Source organism: Sebastes fasciatus, chromosome 18 (assembly GCF_043250625.1).
Source record: "Sebastes fasciatus isolate fSebFas1 chromosome 18, fSebFas1.pri, whole genome shotgun sequence".
Taxonomy (NCBI): Eukaryota; Metazoa; Chordata; class Actinopteri; order Perciformes; family Sebastidae; genus Sebastes; species Sebastes fasciatus.
The window spans coordinates 23,553,447-23,567,591 of record NC_133812.1 but is presented as its reverse complement, the minus strand read 5'-3'; the positions used below and the strand labels follow the sequence as shown (position 1 = coordinate 23,567,591).

The 14,145-nt window shown below is 40.8% G+C and overlaps 1 protein-coding gene across 9 annotated transcripts in view; it reads right to left on the bottom strand.

The window, feature by feature from the left end:
* Positions 1 to 14,145, bottom strand: part of sipa1l1 (signal-induced proliferation-associated 1 like 1) — a 103,606-nt gene that overhangs the window by 47,297 nt on the left and 42,164 nt on the right. For 6 of the 9 annotated variants that reach the window (XM_074614752.1, XM_074614747.1, XM_074614754.1 and 3 more), the window contains one exon: positions 8,135 to 8,213. The exons of the other annotated variants lie outside the window; for them this stretch is intronic. The gene's annotated coding sequence lies outside the window, so the exon portion shown is untranslated. The remainder of the gene's footprint in view (positions 1 to 8,134; positions 8,214 to 14,145) is intronic. 9 annotated transcript variants of the gene reach the window in all.

Here is a 14,145-nt window from a genome sequence, read left to right as displayed (position 1 = left end):
GGGCGATGCGGCACCCAGATGTGAAGCTTATTGCCCTGAAGGGGTTTATTTCACAACAATGACCCGCTAAGCTGTACACTATCCCGCTTATTACACGGCTACTTACTTAAAAAATCATTAATTTGACACAAATACACTCCGCCAGAGTCCAACATCAGACCACAGCAATGGTCTGTTATACATAGCAACGGTCTGCTATAAAGAAATAACAGACCGTAGAACGCTGTGATAGACCAATCAGAATCGAGTATGCAACAAAGCCGTGAAATAAATTGTATAAACGCTTTTAGTAGCACTTACATACTGTCAAATCACTCCCGTAAAACCAAAACTATCTGGATGGATCAATGCCACAAGTTGTCTGAGAAAATGTATTTTGTGTGAAATGGGTGAACTGGCCCTTTAACAAAGATCTGAGCTGCTTTGTTGTATTATTCTGCAGCTTTGTAGGCAGCACTACTCCTGACACTACAGCATCTCCTCCACTGACACCGTTTGCGAGTTGTTCAGGTGGGTCCGTTTGAGCAGCGTGACATCCTAGTCTGGGCTTTGGTTCGGCTTTAAACACTTAAAGTGTTTGAAGTCTAATAGGCAGAAACTCAGAAGTAAAATCTCAAAGTGTTTCCCGTTTCACAGCCAGGTGTTGGTGAGCGTGTGTCTGACTGGGAGATTTCCATTTGCAGACACACGCTGCATAAGGGGGGGATACTTTTGATATGCTAAAGAAGCCTTTCAGTTTTCTGTTGGAGATCATGTTCAAATACTGCATAAATACTGTAAATTTAATCTTTCAGCTCACAACAGCCATGATAGTTGTCTCAACTGTTGTATTAGATTCGAAGCGAGGGTCAAAAAGGACAGAGGGTGTCGTATGCTGTACAGATTTTAAAGCCCCCTGAGGCAAAGTTGTGATACTGGGCTGTATAAATAAAACTGACTTAACTTGACTTGACTCATCTTGGCTGGATAAAAAGTACTCGTGAAACACTTTCAATACGCTCTCAAAAGAGAATCGTGAATTGTGCAACTGTAAGAGCATGAATATAGATGAACCTCCTCAAAAGGGACTTTTTTACTTCACTGCAAATATAAAATCAGTACACCCCATGCATACAAGTGGATCTACATCCTACAAGCTCCTTCGATTAGACTTAAATCCCCTAAATACCAAATGACAGAAAGCATTGCAGTCACAAAAGTTGTATTTATCCAAACACACAGGAAAGCAAAGTTGAAAATGCACAACTTTGAGAAAATGTTTTAACTAATAAACCGCTTTACCTCCAATAAACTCCCACATAGGATTGGGCGGTAAAAAGATTATCAGCTGTCGCCGGCACGGAGGCATAAAAAGAGCACAATTCCATTTTATTCCCCCAAAGTGATGCAGGCAATAGAATAAATTACGTTCCTATTTTTCTATCGAGACTCACAAAAAAAGTTAAATACAAAAGTAGAAGTCATACAGTAGCAACACTGCAATGCCCTCCACTGTAAGTCAATGACGCCTTTGAAATCACACTCAAAAAAGTGTATCCCAAATAACTACCTGCAGTGCTCTCTCCGCTGAGGACTGGGTAGGACGCTTTAATGAGAGTTGGAGAGATACTGTATGTTAGGGAAGGAGCATGGGAATTGAAACGAATGAATGTGGCGTAGCGTGCCTCTCTGCAGTCGCAGAGGACCAATTACACTGACAGATACTCAGTAACCTTTAGCGGTGTCTAAATGAGGTCGATTCCTGAGGTAAATACGAAGCATCGCTGCTCGATGGAGCAAGGGGCTGCCAAGGTTGTCTTCTGGCCCAGTCAACTGGAAACTGTTAACACAGGGACTTATTTGCATCTTACAGATAATGGTGGCTGGGACAGTGAGCATGACATTACCAAAACATGAAAGAGTTGTTGTAATGTCCCATCAAGCATTTGATATTACAGGTACAAATCTTGTAATTCATAGGAGAGTGAGTTTAATTGGCAATTCTCTACAGATGGAAACTGTGCAGACTGTAATTTAGGATGAAACGTACGTAGTTTGACGAACTCTAGACTGCTGCACGACTGTAGATTTTGTCTTACATTGGAGTCGTGCTAATCAGGGATCGGTATGGACAGGAGGAATGATTACAGTGGCCAATAACTCTTCCAGTGCATTGTTTCAAGACAGACTTGAGAAGATGTGAGCCTATAATGTAATAAATTGAATTAATGCAACTGTATTTTGTACTAGTACTGGTACCTTTCTGTGAAGCACTATACAAGCTGTATTTTTAGATGTTTTTTGTTGTTGGTTGTGTTGAATTCATAAGCAGTTGTTTATTTCCAGATGAATTTCCTTGAAAGAAAACTGCTCCAATTAGTTCCAAGTTATTATCATTCATTATCGATGTATTATTCATGTGTTGAATTGTTTCCTCGTTGGCACATTTCTGCCGGTTCAACTGACCTACTGTGCACTGGACAAGAGACTCGAGGCTTTGCCAGCAACTCACTGGAACTAATTAATTGAAGAGCACCAACTTAACAACCTCTCAATTTTCCTCTGCAATTAGAACCAATTTACACAGTCCTTTCCAGGAACACACAGTTGCATATCATTTATGAAATGATGCTATGCGACCGGTAAAACAATTAACAAAAACAGCAGTAAATTACAATACTTATGGATTAATTCACTGAGTACCACATCATGAGGGATTTAAATATGTAAACAATAGTACTGCTGCTTACTGTATTTAAAATGTTTCAGTCTAACGTCCGGCCACACTGTCTGCGTGGGAATCTCTTACTTTTTATTTCTTAAACTTAAACTCTAAACTTTATTAGAATCATCATATACATACAGATTCATACATGAAATTTGACCTCTGCATTTAACCCATCCTAAGTATTTAGAGGCAGTGAGCTGCTGTAAAGCGCCTGGGGAGCAACTTGGGGTTCAAAGGGTCTCGCTCAAGGACACTTCGACATGCAGACAGTAGGAACCGGGTATCGAACCTGCAACTTTGTGGTTAAAGGACGACCCGCTCAACCCATTGAGCTACAGCCACACCATATTCGCCCGTGCACCCATGTTTGACAGTATATTGACATCATACCAGCAACATTACTACAGCTTTAATACTCATATCTGTAGAATATGTCACACACATGAAAAAAAGTTTGTATTTTGAGCTCAACACTTTCTGTTCTCCTGTGGTAACGAGGCTTTTATTCTGAAATATTTGCGAGACAGTGTACAGGACAGTGGAAAATGCAGTGACTTGCACGGCTCCATGAATCAATAGAGTACTGGCATTTAATTGTGGATTATTACTATTATTTACAAATAAGCACATGCGTCTTAACCTTTTTCTGTCTAAAATAAATATAAATGACATTTATACTGAAATGAAATGGCCATTATGAAAGGACAACTAAGCAGCAAACAAAAGAAAGGGCTGGCAGCAGGGTTGGAAATTAGCACCAGCCACCGGCCAAATGCTGGTAAAATATGCAATTGGCTGCTAAATTTGCATCATTCACCAGCCAAAAAACATAATGGTTATCTACTGAGTGGCTGGTATATTTTGAAATCCACCAGCCACAGTGGCAAGTGGACATAAAAGTTCATTTCCAACCCTGGCTGGTAGCAGCAGTTCAGCAGCAGTACGCTGTCTACGTGGATAGAAACCACACGCGTGAGAGACACAGCAGTTCAGCGAGGTAGCTGTCAAACACTGCTCACGCAGGCAGTGTTGCCCGGGTGTAAGGTTGTTGTCAAGCAGCACAGGTGTGCCACTATGGACACTGTGTGAATCTGCTCAATTGCACAGTGAGTCATACACACCTGACGAGCTGACTGACTAACTGACTGAAAGAGGCCAGAGCTGAAAGAGAGGGCACCAAAAAGTTGAGCAGAAGATTCTCTGTGTGTTTGTGTGCTAAGACTTAAACCCTATAACATCCTTTTCTTCTCTCCATTCTCAGAACCGACTAATATTTTTAGACAACTGCAGAGTGAATAAGTGTTCGGTATTCATTAATCAGCCGGTATTGTAGTTGAAGAATACGGATAGTTTTTCCCGAGGCCTGTGTTTAGAGAAGATCGCCACCTTGCAATCACAGAGCAGGTCTTTAATGGCAGGAGAACGGAGGCAGGGGGAAAAAGAAAACGACAAAAATTGAAGAAACTAAAGAAGAAACAAGAAACTAAAATCTACAAGCTAGTGTCAGTCGTGCTGTGTTTTTTCATATTGCCGAATCTTTCACAATTATACACCTGTTTCTCCAGACAGACATCATTACCAGACCGACTGGTGAGTCAAGTCAAGTCTCGTCATGTTTTTTCTGTGAAACACACATACAACAGAAACAGTGTGAGAGCACAAGCTCTCTAAGGAGACAAAACAGGAGGAACCAAAAGCTTTTGGACATAAAGAAAATAATGGAAGGAACCTCTCGAGAGGAAACTCAAAAAGAGAGATCCCCCTCTTCTTGGATGGTTGGGGGTGGAACAGAAGCTGTAGGTGGGAAAATGGCAATTACAGAAAGAGAGAGACACTGACTCAAACTTTGACAGCATGTCCTCTCAAACACCTGCTGCCAAGATGCTGCTGGGCATAGGTGTGACCATTAGGCTAAAGTAGATATACGCTATATATGTGTGTGTGTGTGTGTGTGTGCATGTGTTCAGGAGTGAGTGTAGAGCCACTGCAGGTAACACAAAGAGCCTCAGGACAAAAAAACATGGACAAATTCCAAATTATGACTCAGTGAGTCTCTTTCTCAGTCTCTCGCACACAAACAAAGGCACCAAGATGATGAAGAATGTTGCATCACATTATTATTTTCTCACCCAAGTCATCTTTCCCAGGCTCAGTGGCATTAGTGTCTGTTTTCAGTTGGCTTAAACTTTGTATGGGAGGCATCAAACTCTTCACTCACATCCAGCGTCTGAAATTAACTTTTTTCATTGTCTGCCACTCAGAAACTTTATCTGCAACTTTTGAAATCTATGCGCTAAATGAAGGAATAACATTTTAGATCTGGTGTTTTTCAATGGTTGATATATTTTACATAAAAAACATTATATACATGATAAATGACAGTGTTGAAATTACTCCGTAGCTTCCAGGAGAGCCCTATTTTTCAGGGGTGGGAGGGTACCGTACACTACTGTACTGTTCTTTGTTATTGTCATCCATAGTGGTTATTTGCATAAAAACACACAACTCAAATGATTATGATTATTTTAATATTTGCTTTCATTTAAAAACATCTTGGCAGTAGTAGTTTTAACGACGTATTAGGGTGCCTTCACGAGATGAGCTCATATAAACGCCCTCCTCTTGTCGTATTCACCACCTCATAAGTGAAAAGTTTCTGAAAGCTCAGAGTTCACGAGTTGTGACGTGTTTGTTGACGTTGTCAGAAATGGCGGAGGCCTTGGAAGTTCATTTTTCGGTGCTTAATAAGTTAATATATTATAATTTTAGTCCCATATTGTTTTTCTTCGTAATTTTATAATATGTCTGAGGAAGATGTTGATATTCCCAACGGCCTCCTGTTTTTCCTCTGTCATTATGCCTTTACATTTCCTGCATTATGTCACCCGCTTGCTAAATTGTTAGCCTCTGTGGCTTCTAGACGCCGACAGTAACGGCGTACTCACGACTTAACCACTTGAACGCCAAAGCATATTGTGTACACGACTTCCCATGTTGTAAACCCAAGCGCAGGAGTTTCATTTGTAGCCACCATTATAAGCTGCTTAAAGCTGGTGTATGGAAGTTAAACAGGTCACTAATATCTATTTTATATTGCTGTGGAAATATCTCATCATTGCCACGCTTTTGTTCTCTCCGCCATGGCTGTGTGTATGCGTCATTGTGCGTGCATAACTGTTGGAAAGCATCGATACAGAGGAATCAACAGTCACAGAGGCATGAGATGCCAAGGAATCGGACAACTAAGAACCTATTCTCAACGCAAACCAATTCTCTATTCCCATCACTAGCGTTGTCCCTGTCCACTAAAGTGGAGGATGGCCTGACGATTTTACCCGCCATTGACAACATTTATCTGCATTTGGTGGGTGGCGGGTGCTAATTTCAGACCCTGGTCATATCCAAACTTCATTGAAAATAAAACTATGTGCAGAAAGTTTTAAAGTAGTAATCATAGCTTCAAATGTTCTCGGGGAATTGCAATTCACAAATACATTAGCGATGACTGCTCTGCACCAACAACAATCATTTAAACTAAATGCAGGTATTTCAAACCTCCGGTGTGTAAGAATGGAACAGTAATGGCCTAGTGTTCCTAAATGCTCCGCAGCCATCTGAGAGCCAAACAGCTTTTCATCCGAGTGTAGATGAGGAAATGGCAGGCCAAGACACAGAGGGAAGATAAGGAGAAGAGAAAAAAAAATAAATCAAACATTATTCTCTTTGAAAGTTGCCAGGCAGCAGGCAGTCCCAATGTGTTGGAGTTTCAGCTCAGAGCATTTCAAAGTGAAATTGTAATTGTGTGGAAAGATAAACGCACTTTGCTGTTTTTTCTGCCTCTGCAGAGCTCGGCGGTGGGGTGGGGTCTCCTCTCCGGCTCACTGAGACGTAAAAGGTTGTTTTTTTTGGTGCTCTGAAGTCTGCCGATGTTGTCTTTTTCTCTCAAGTGTGAAATTGTGAAGGCGTTCTACGGCGTACACTCCCCTATCTCCGGCTATCACAGAACGGCAATGGAGGCAGATGGAGACGATGAGCATAGATATTTGACCAGGTGATGAGAGAGGAGTGTGTGTGTGTATATAACAATACTTACAATGACTACGTTTACATGCAGACTAATATTCCACTATTATTCAGAATATGACGATATACCGAATTTGACACGGGTCACGTAAACAGCATATTCTGTTTGGATATTCTGAATTAGGCCTTAGTCCAAATGGAGTATTTTCTTATGAAGACATGTGGGATATGCAGATATTATTCAGGTTTTAGAAGCATTCTTTGGACATGTACAGTATGCAGCGCATTCAGAATATGTGTCTCAATTGGGGTTTTTACATCAGTTTGCGACACACAGCCTCCTGCCTGTTTACGACCAGCTCTGTGCGTTGTACACAAACCAACTAGCCGACAGTTTGCAGATGCATTACCAAAAGAAAAGCCCACATTTCTGGTTGAAAGGAGAAACACACCTACTTCTAAACATTATGAAAAACTTGGATATCAACAGGTTTTTGGATACGCACAAATATTGCAACGCCGTCCTTTTCAAGAAGGTGGTTGAAGGAATGAAAGAGGGAGGCTCTGTTCGCACTGTCTAACCAGTCCGCCAATGGTAGAAAATGTCAAACTTAAGAAGTAAAATGAAACAGAGCGGCTCCTGACGTTCCACTTTTCTATATTTTGACGTGATAGGCATCGACCCCCCTTCAAACACAGCCGAGAATGGCGTTGACGTGGGATTCGCCGGCCCTGGTGATGAGGATGCCTTGAGCTCCTCAAATGGACCAGATGATGATGGTAAGAATAGGGAAAAGTGCATCTAAGTAGCCTGCTGACTTGTTAAGCTAAATGGTTTGTTTGACATATGTCATGGGGACATTAATCGGAGTATGCACGGCTGCATGTAAACAGGAATATTAGTGGAATATTCATTTTCATTAACCATGTAAAACAGCTTAGTAGGAATATTGCCTTTTTCGTAATAAGGGCAAAAAAATTTAATATTTACAGTTTAAATATCACTTTAATACCTAAAAAATGTCTCTTAATACTGAGCCGTGACTCTAATGAAAGATGTAATGTCATAAATTTCCATTTTAAAGTTCAAACAACAGTTAATAATAGCCAGTGGCAGGGTTTACTCTACACCAGTGAGTTACACAGAGCTGTAGTCAAGGGTTTGACCTTCTTGATCCATATGAGCGCTCCGTTTCACACCTCCATTTCAGTAACAGTTTTTGACTTACTAGTAAAACAGATGTTTTTGAGTCACTGAGTCACAACTATGGAACCTCTCATTTCCATATTTGTAACTCATTTCTTCCGTGACTCCATCGCTTGTATTAGTTTCATTGTGACTCATGATTTTATTTCTTGCATTTCACCAAAGCTAGCTTTATAAAAAATGTAAAATATTCTTACCTGGCCTTGACAAAAAAAAAAAAAAAAACAGCTCTCCTTTGACTGTGGGTGTCTGGAATCTGTTGTAAACACAAAGCACCTAAAAAGATGAAAAGAAGAAAGATGAGTGCTGAGGATCAACCTCAAGCTGTTAGATCTGGGCTAAATACCGTTTATTCCATTCAGAATCATAAGAGATGTGAAGATGCAGCAACAACCTCAGATGAAGACAGTCAAATCTACCTCGGGTGAGTGGAGGACCAGATCTGCACTCGATTGGCTATAGACAGTATAAACTATGTGTGTTTGGTGAAGTCACAAAAGCGTAGATGGCAACTTCTTATACTTCCTTTTCGTTGTATTGTTCTTCTTCAAATCACATTGAAATATTTTATGTTGTGTCCATAAACACAAAGTATATTACTTTCCAGGGAAACATCTTTGCTGCACATTAGTTGCCAGTTTATTTGGTACACCTAGTTAGAACTAATGCAGTGTAATATAACAGCCCTGCAATAAATCCCAACTTCATGCAGGTTATAATGTTATTTGTATACAACTTTATGGTTGTTTGTGGAGGCTGTAATGCTGTTGAATTGCGTTGCTTTATACTGGGAAGTGTTTTTAATATATCTTTATGTCAATGAGGGCAGACTAAATGTGAAATATATCTTCCCTGACCAAAAAAGTCTCAGGAATTTAACATTGTTTTCTTGCTATCTTGAGCGAACGCACGGTTTTCAATGCTTTTAGATGTCCAAGTCAGTGAACTTGTTAACACAAACACCCGTCACTCCATCCCTCTGGATTAACAGCTATGACGATGCCTCTTTCTACGGGGGAAAGAGAAGAGATAGGAGTGATGATAGGACATGGAGGGGTGGGACATTACATGGATTTTCGAGGAGAGAGTGACTAAGGCTAAGTGCCACTTTGTGTTTCAGGTCCACAGTGTCCAACGATGACACAAATAGCTATGGCCTTCCTACACCCCCCCCTACGTACAAGAGTGTCCATATTTGTACAGTTCCCACAGCGAAACAGCTGAAAAAGAAGATCGTGCCAGAACGAATACATACAGGAAGAGGTAGTTTACCACAGCGTCACATGTATGACTGCTTCTTCTGCTCCGCAATGCAGTTTAATCAAAGCCACAAACTATTTCCACAGCAAGACAACAAAACCAGTTTCACCCTCACACACACTTCCTTTCCTTCCTCTTACTGTGTCTCAGGGGGTCCAACACTCAAGTCCTCTGTACCTCCATGATGCAATGAGATGTTCATCATTATACATCTACATTCCTTTATCAAGTCAAAATACGAAGATGAAGTACACATGTGAAATACATGCAAAATGTTCTTTGCCAAATACAGTATGAATAGGGAGACTTATCCAGTAATCCAATAACCACGCATTACATAATGCCTCTGTTGGCATGTGATGTGAAGAGTTTTGTTGTTTGTATAATACTGACGTGTTGCTGTTATTTTGGGAATGCCAGTTCAATCCCTATTGATCTAAACTTTTTAAGTACCGTTGATCCATAGCCATAAACACAACCCATATGAATTACTGAACTACTGTACTCTTCACCGTCACGTTGCAGGACGTGGTATCTGGGTCGCGTGAGCTCTGATGAATCAGGTCCATACAGCCAATTGCCCTTGTGACGGGTTGATTTATTATTTATTGAGAGCAGCGAGGATATTGTGAGGGTGGGTGGGGGTTGGTTGGTAGATATAGGTAGCGTGATTGTCCCTGCAGGCTGATCTGTCGTTTATAGATAACAGTGACTACGTTACCTAACAATTCAAACTATCACTCCCCTGCTCACTCAAAGATCTTTTGAGTTATGCATTGTTAAGATGTGGCTTTTCATTTCTGGCCAACAACATATTCACATGGAGGATTGTGAGCATGTCCTCCGGGTGTCTCCATTGATCTCTCAGATAAAACTGCCAACACAGATAGCTCCACATTTGTGCTGCACTGGTTGAAGTATTGTACTGTTCACATGTTCCACTGGTGACTGTGAGGTCCGCTGTAATCTAAATGACTTTAAACTGCTTTGGTCTCTGATTTAACAGTATATGTATTAAGGGTTGGAGAAAAAATTGATCCACCTATGTGTCGTGATTTATTTTTTCACGATTTTGAATTTTTTTTTTAATGCCAGAATCGATATATTTGCTTCATTTGAGTCTATGCGGAGGTAGAAGGAAGTTACCTCTTTTATTGTTGTACTCTGAGTAACATGACGTCATATCTGTTCCGTATCCGTCAACCAAAACAAACCGCAGCTGGCTGCAACAAGGAAGTACAAAACAGCGGAGGGTCCACGTGGATACAACTTGAACCCTCACATTTTAAATCCAAAGTTGTAAACACTACGCATACAGTTAAATATGGAGACACTCTGGGTTTCACACATTGCAGGAAAAGCAGAGCTAGACATCACGGCTAAAGCTGCATGCTAACTCTGTCATGGACAGGAAATGTTATCGTATCGCAGTAACATGTGGTCGAGCCAGCCGTCACTCTCACTTCCGTGGTCAAATCAGCCGACGCTACAACTGTAGAGCACCCATATACTGACATTCATGTTAAATGCATTCAAACGGCCCCGATGGAGCTGACCATGGATGTATAAAAAGAACGAAGCTGACGGGAGAGCTAGAGACGGACTTGGCGAAGTTAGCGGAAGTATACACATTATGTCCGGTTTTCAAAGTAAGGTGTTAACAAAAGGAACTGTATATACAAAATACATTTATAGAAATTAGATTGATTGGATTATATTCACAAGAAGTATAAAACATTAAATGTTCCTTATAAATTAAAAAGAAAATACCATTCATTTGTGAGGGAAATGTCTTTATCCTTTGATTTTTGGGTTGCTTGAAAAAAATCAATAATTAATTCCTGACAATGACTGATGTATTTGACTTCAGGACATCTCTGACTACATACATGCTGAAAATCAAACATTCTTACAGTATTAATTTAGATATTTTTCAAAGTAAAAGTCCTTAGAAGTTATGATTCAACTTTTTCCCATGTCTAGTGTTAAAAAGGTTAATAAATATCGTAATAAATCGTAATATCGAATCGCAATACTTATCGAATCGGCATCAAAGTATTGTGATAGTATAGAATCAGGAGATAGGTGAATCGTCCCAGCTCTAATATGTATTGTGCACGAGAAGTAGGTCCAGTCTGTATTGTTAAGATTGTGGGATATTGTTCATTTTTATGTTTCGTGTCATTCACCTGAGGAAACCTCACTAAACAACAACCACATTTAGTCCAGGCTCTCCACACATCAATGGGACGGACAGGTGGCTGCTAAATGGACTGATGAGGCACAACAAAAGTTCAAACAACTCCTGTGGGCGTAAAACGTCCTTGCCAAAAAATGTGAAGTTTACATCACTGGTCTGATTTTGCCCAAAAGCTAGAGGGATGACACACTTTTATGCAATGCTCTGGCATAAGCAATGCTATAATTGGCCTGACTGGTGTGGTATTAGGGTCAAATTTTCAAACATTGAAAAGTCATAGCGGCTGCTCCACTTGTCTAATTTGAATGAAACTGCAGGTATGACGCATCTCATCATTACCAGCTGGCCCAAGGGGTCCCGCTTCTTGGTGGCTGCTGATTAATTTTCTGCGGACAGCATGTTTGTTTTGTATTGTGTCCCTGAATGGTTTATCAAACACCTGTTTGTTTGGATTTGAGCATATCCGTATGTGTCGCTGCCCATCATTGCCTCACTGCTGCGTTCATGAACTGGCTGAAATACAGATCACTACTGTGAACAATCAGTGATTGAGACTGATGGATATTTAAATATGCAGATATCACCGATTATTACAGTAAACCCAACCCAAAAGAGACACAAAAGTAGCAGCAAAAGGCTAATCTGAGAAAAAGTTATTTGAATCTCTGCATTGCAAGCCTGACAACTAGGATGTGTTTCTTTCTCTGAAACACCTGAGCACTTTCTGACATTCACTGCAAAACACATGCAGTCACACCTTGTTCACTCTTGGGTGTCTCCAAAAGACAATAAATAAGTAAACAGTGGAGAACACACACATGCACTCACACACAGACTGAAGAAGGGTCCTATCTAAGAGGTTGCAATCCATTTTGATATAGCTCTTCTTCTGTGCCTAAAAATAAGCAACTAACCGAGCTGCAGGCATCACGTTTGAAGGACACTGTTCAGCCTTGGACTCTGAGGGATTTGGCAGTAGCTGCACGTTGTGTTGGTGATGCACTGATTTAATACTCAGTATTGTATTGGTATAAGGCTGCCCCCTCTTAGTTAATTGGTCGACTAATGGGTTGTTTTGGATTCCTTTAGTCCATTAATCATTTTTTCATGCTGAATGTCTTATTTCCAAGGAACTTATGAGCACATCTCTGGTAAACACACACTTTTAAGTGGTGCTTTTGTGTGATTCTTCGTGGAGAAACTCAGTTTTACAGATGCCGATTAAATCAACTAATAGATTAGTCGACAAAATCGTATGAGTGTTAGTCAACTAAGATTTTTTGGGGTCGAGGAAAGCCCTATATCTGTGTGATACTAGCAAAAAGATATCAGATATCGACTATATTAGAAAGCGCCGGTGAGAGTTCCCACGAGGGGAAAGGGGTACGCTGGATTTATAACACCAGACAAAACGATAGCATCATTGTGAAACCGAATACGGCACAATAATCGCATTTGTATCGATTATCTTTTCATCTCTCTTCTCTTGTTTTAAATGTTGGGAGGCCAAAATCATAATTGAAATTCAATTAATTGCACAGCCCTAGTTTCATATCAACACTCTATCCCATTCAATTACATTTAATAGAGCAAAATGTCATTAAAATAGTAAAACACACTCTAGGCGAATGGCTCAGTCAGCTGTGCTCAGACAGCAGCAGTGAGCGCCTCTTGGTCCTCTGCAAGAGCCACCTCCGCACCACCACCAAGAGCCCTCTAATCTGTGCCAATCAGATGACGCTAAACAGCCATTTGTTGTTGAATTGGGCACCAGTGCACGCCCCCTCCTCATTCCAACAGCCACTGCAGACCCCAGCGAAACGTAGCGAAAGCAGGCGCAGCAGCGAGGGTGACAGAAATAGCAGAGTGGTGAATAATAGAGAAAAAAGAACTGTGGTGTAATTAACATGGTGGCTCGGGGCTGATGTACTGTAGAGAGATAAAGAAAGGAAGTGAAGAGAGGGCGTCGAGAGAGAGAGAGAGAGAGAGAGGATGGAGATGAGATGTGCCAGAATTTAAATGAATTAAAGAGTGGGGAGTTTAAGAAAAGGAACATTTTGGGAGAACAGCAAACACAACTGAGAGGAAAAGTGAGAGAGAAAACCAAACTGCAGCCCTGTCATCAAAAGATCTAAAGAGTAAATCCTGGTAGCAGGCAGCAGTATTTTTGTCAAACTCAAATTATCCAGGCTGCTGCTTAACAAGAAAACCTAGTTGATGCATCATAAAAAATGCTGGTACACAAAAGTTCAGAGATGGAGGGAGAAAGGCAGAAACGTTGATGATAATTACAGGTTCCCAGCAGCAAGTACATCTCAGCATCTCCGTTTCTATTCTCTAATGTAATCTGTAAATTCACTTTTAACTGGTAACACATTTTCCAAATCCACAGAGTAAATGAGGATGTCTAGTTATCCATTGCCTCATAGCACAGGTGACTTCTTAAAGCCACAGAGAGAGAAAGCCAGATTACAGCCGTCAGAAAAGAGCTGCAGATTTCCAAAATGGCGCTGCTCTGCGTGGGCTGGAACAGCACTGCAGTAAGGAGAGGAGTGAGTAGGACTGAGAACTGAAAGCAGCTCACTCTTCAATACTGGTGTATGTGTGGCTGCTATGCAAGAAGACAGGAGGATCGACAGACAGACAGACAGACGGATGCGTGGACGGCACAATGGAGACACTACATGCATGAAAAATTACAAGTAAGGAGGGAAATATGAATGAAGCCACGGAGGAATCCTACAGATT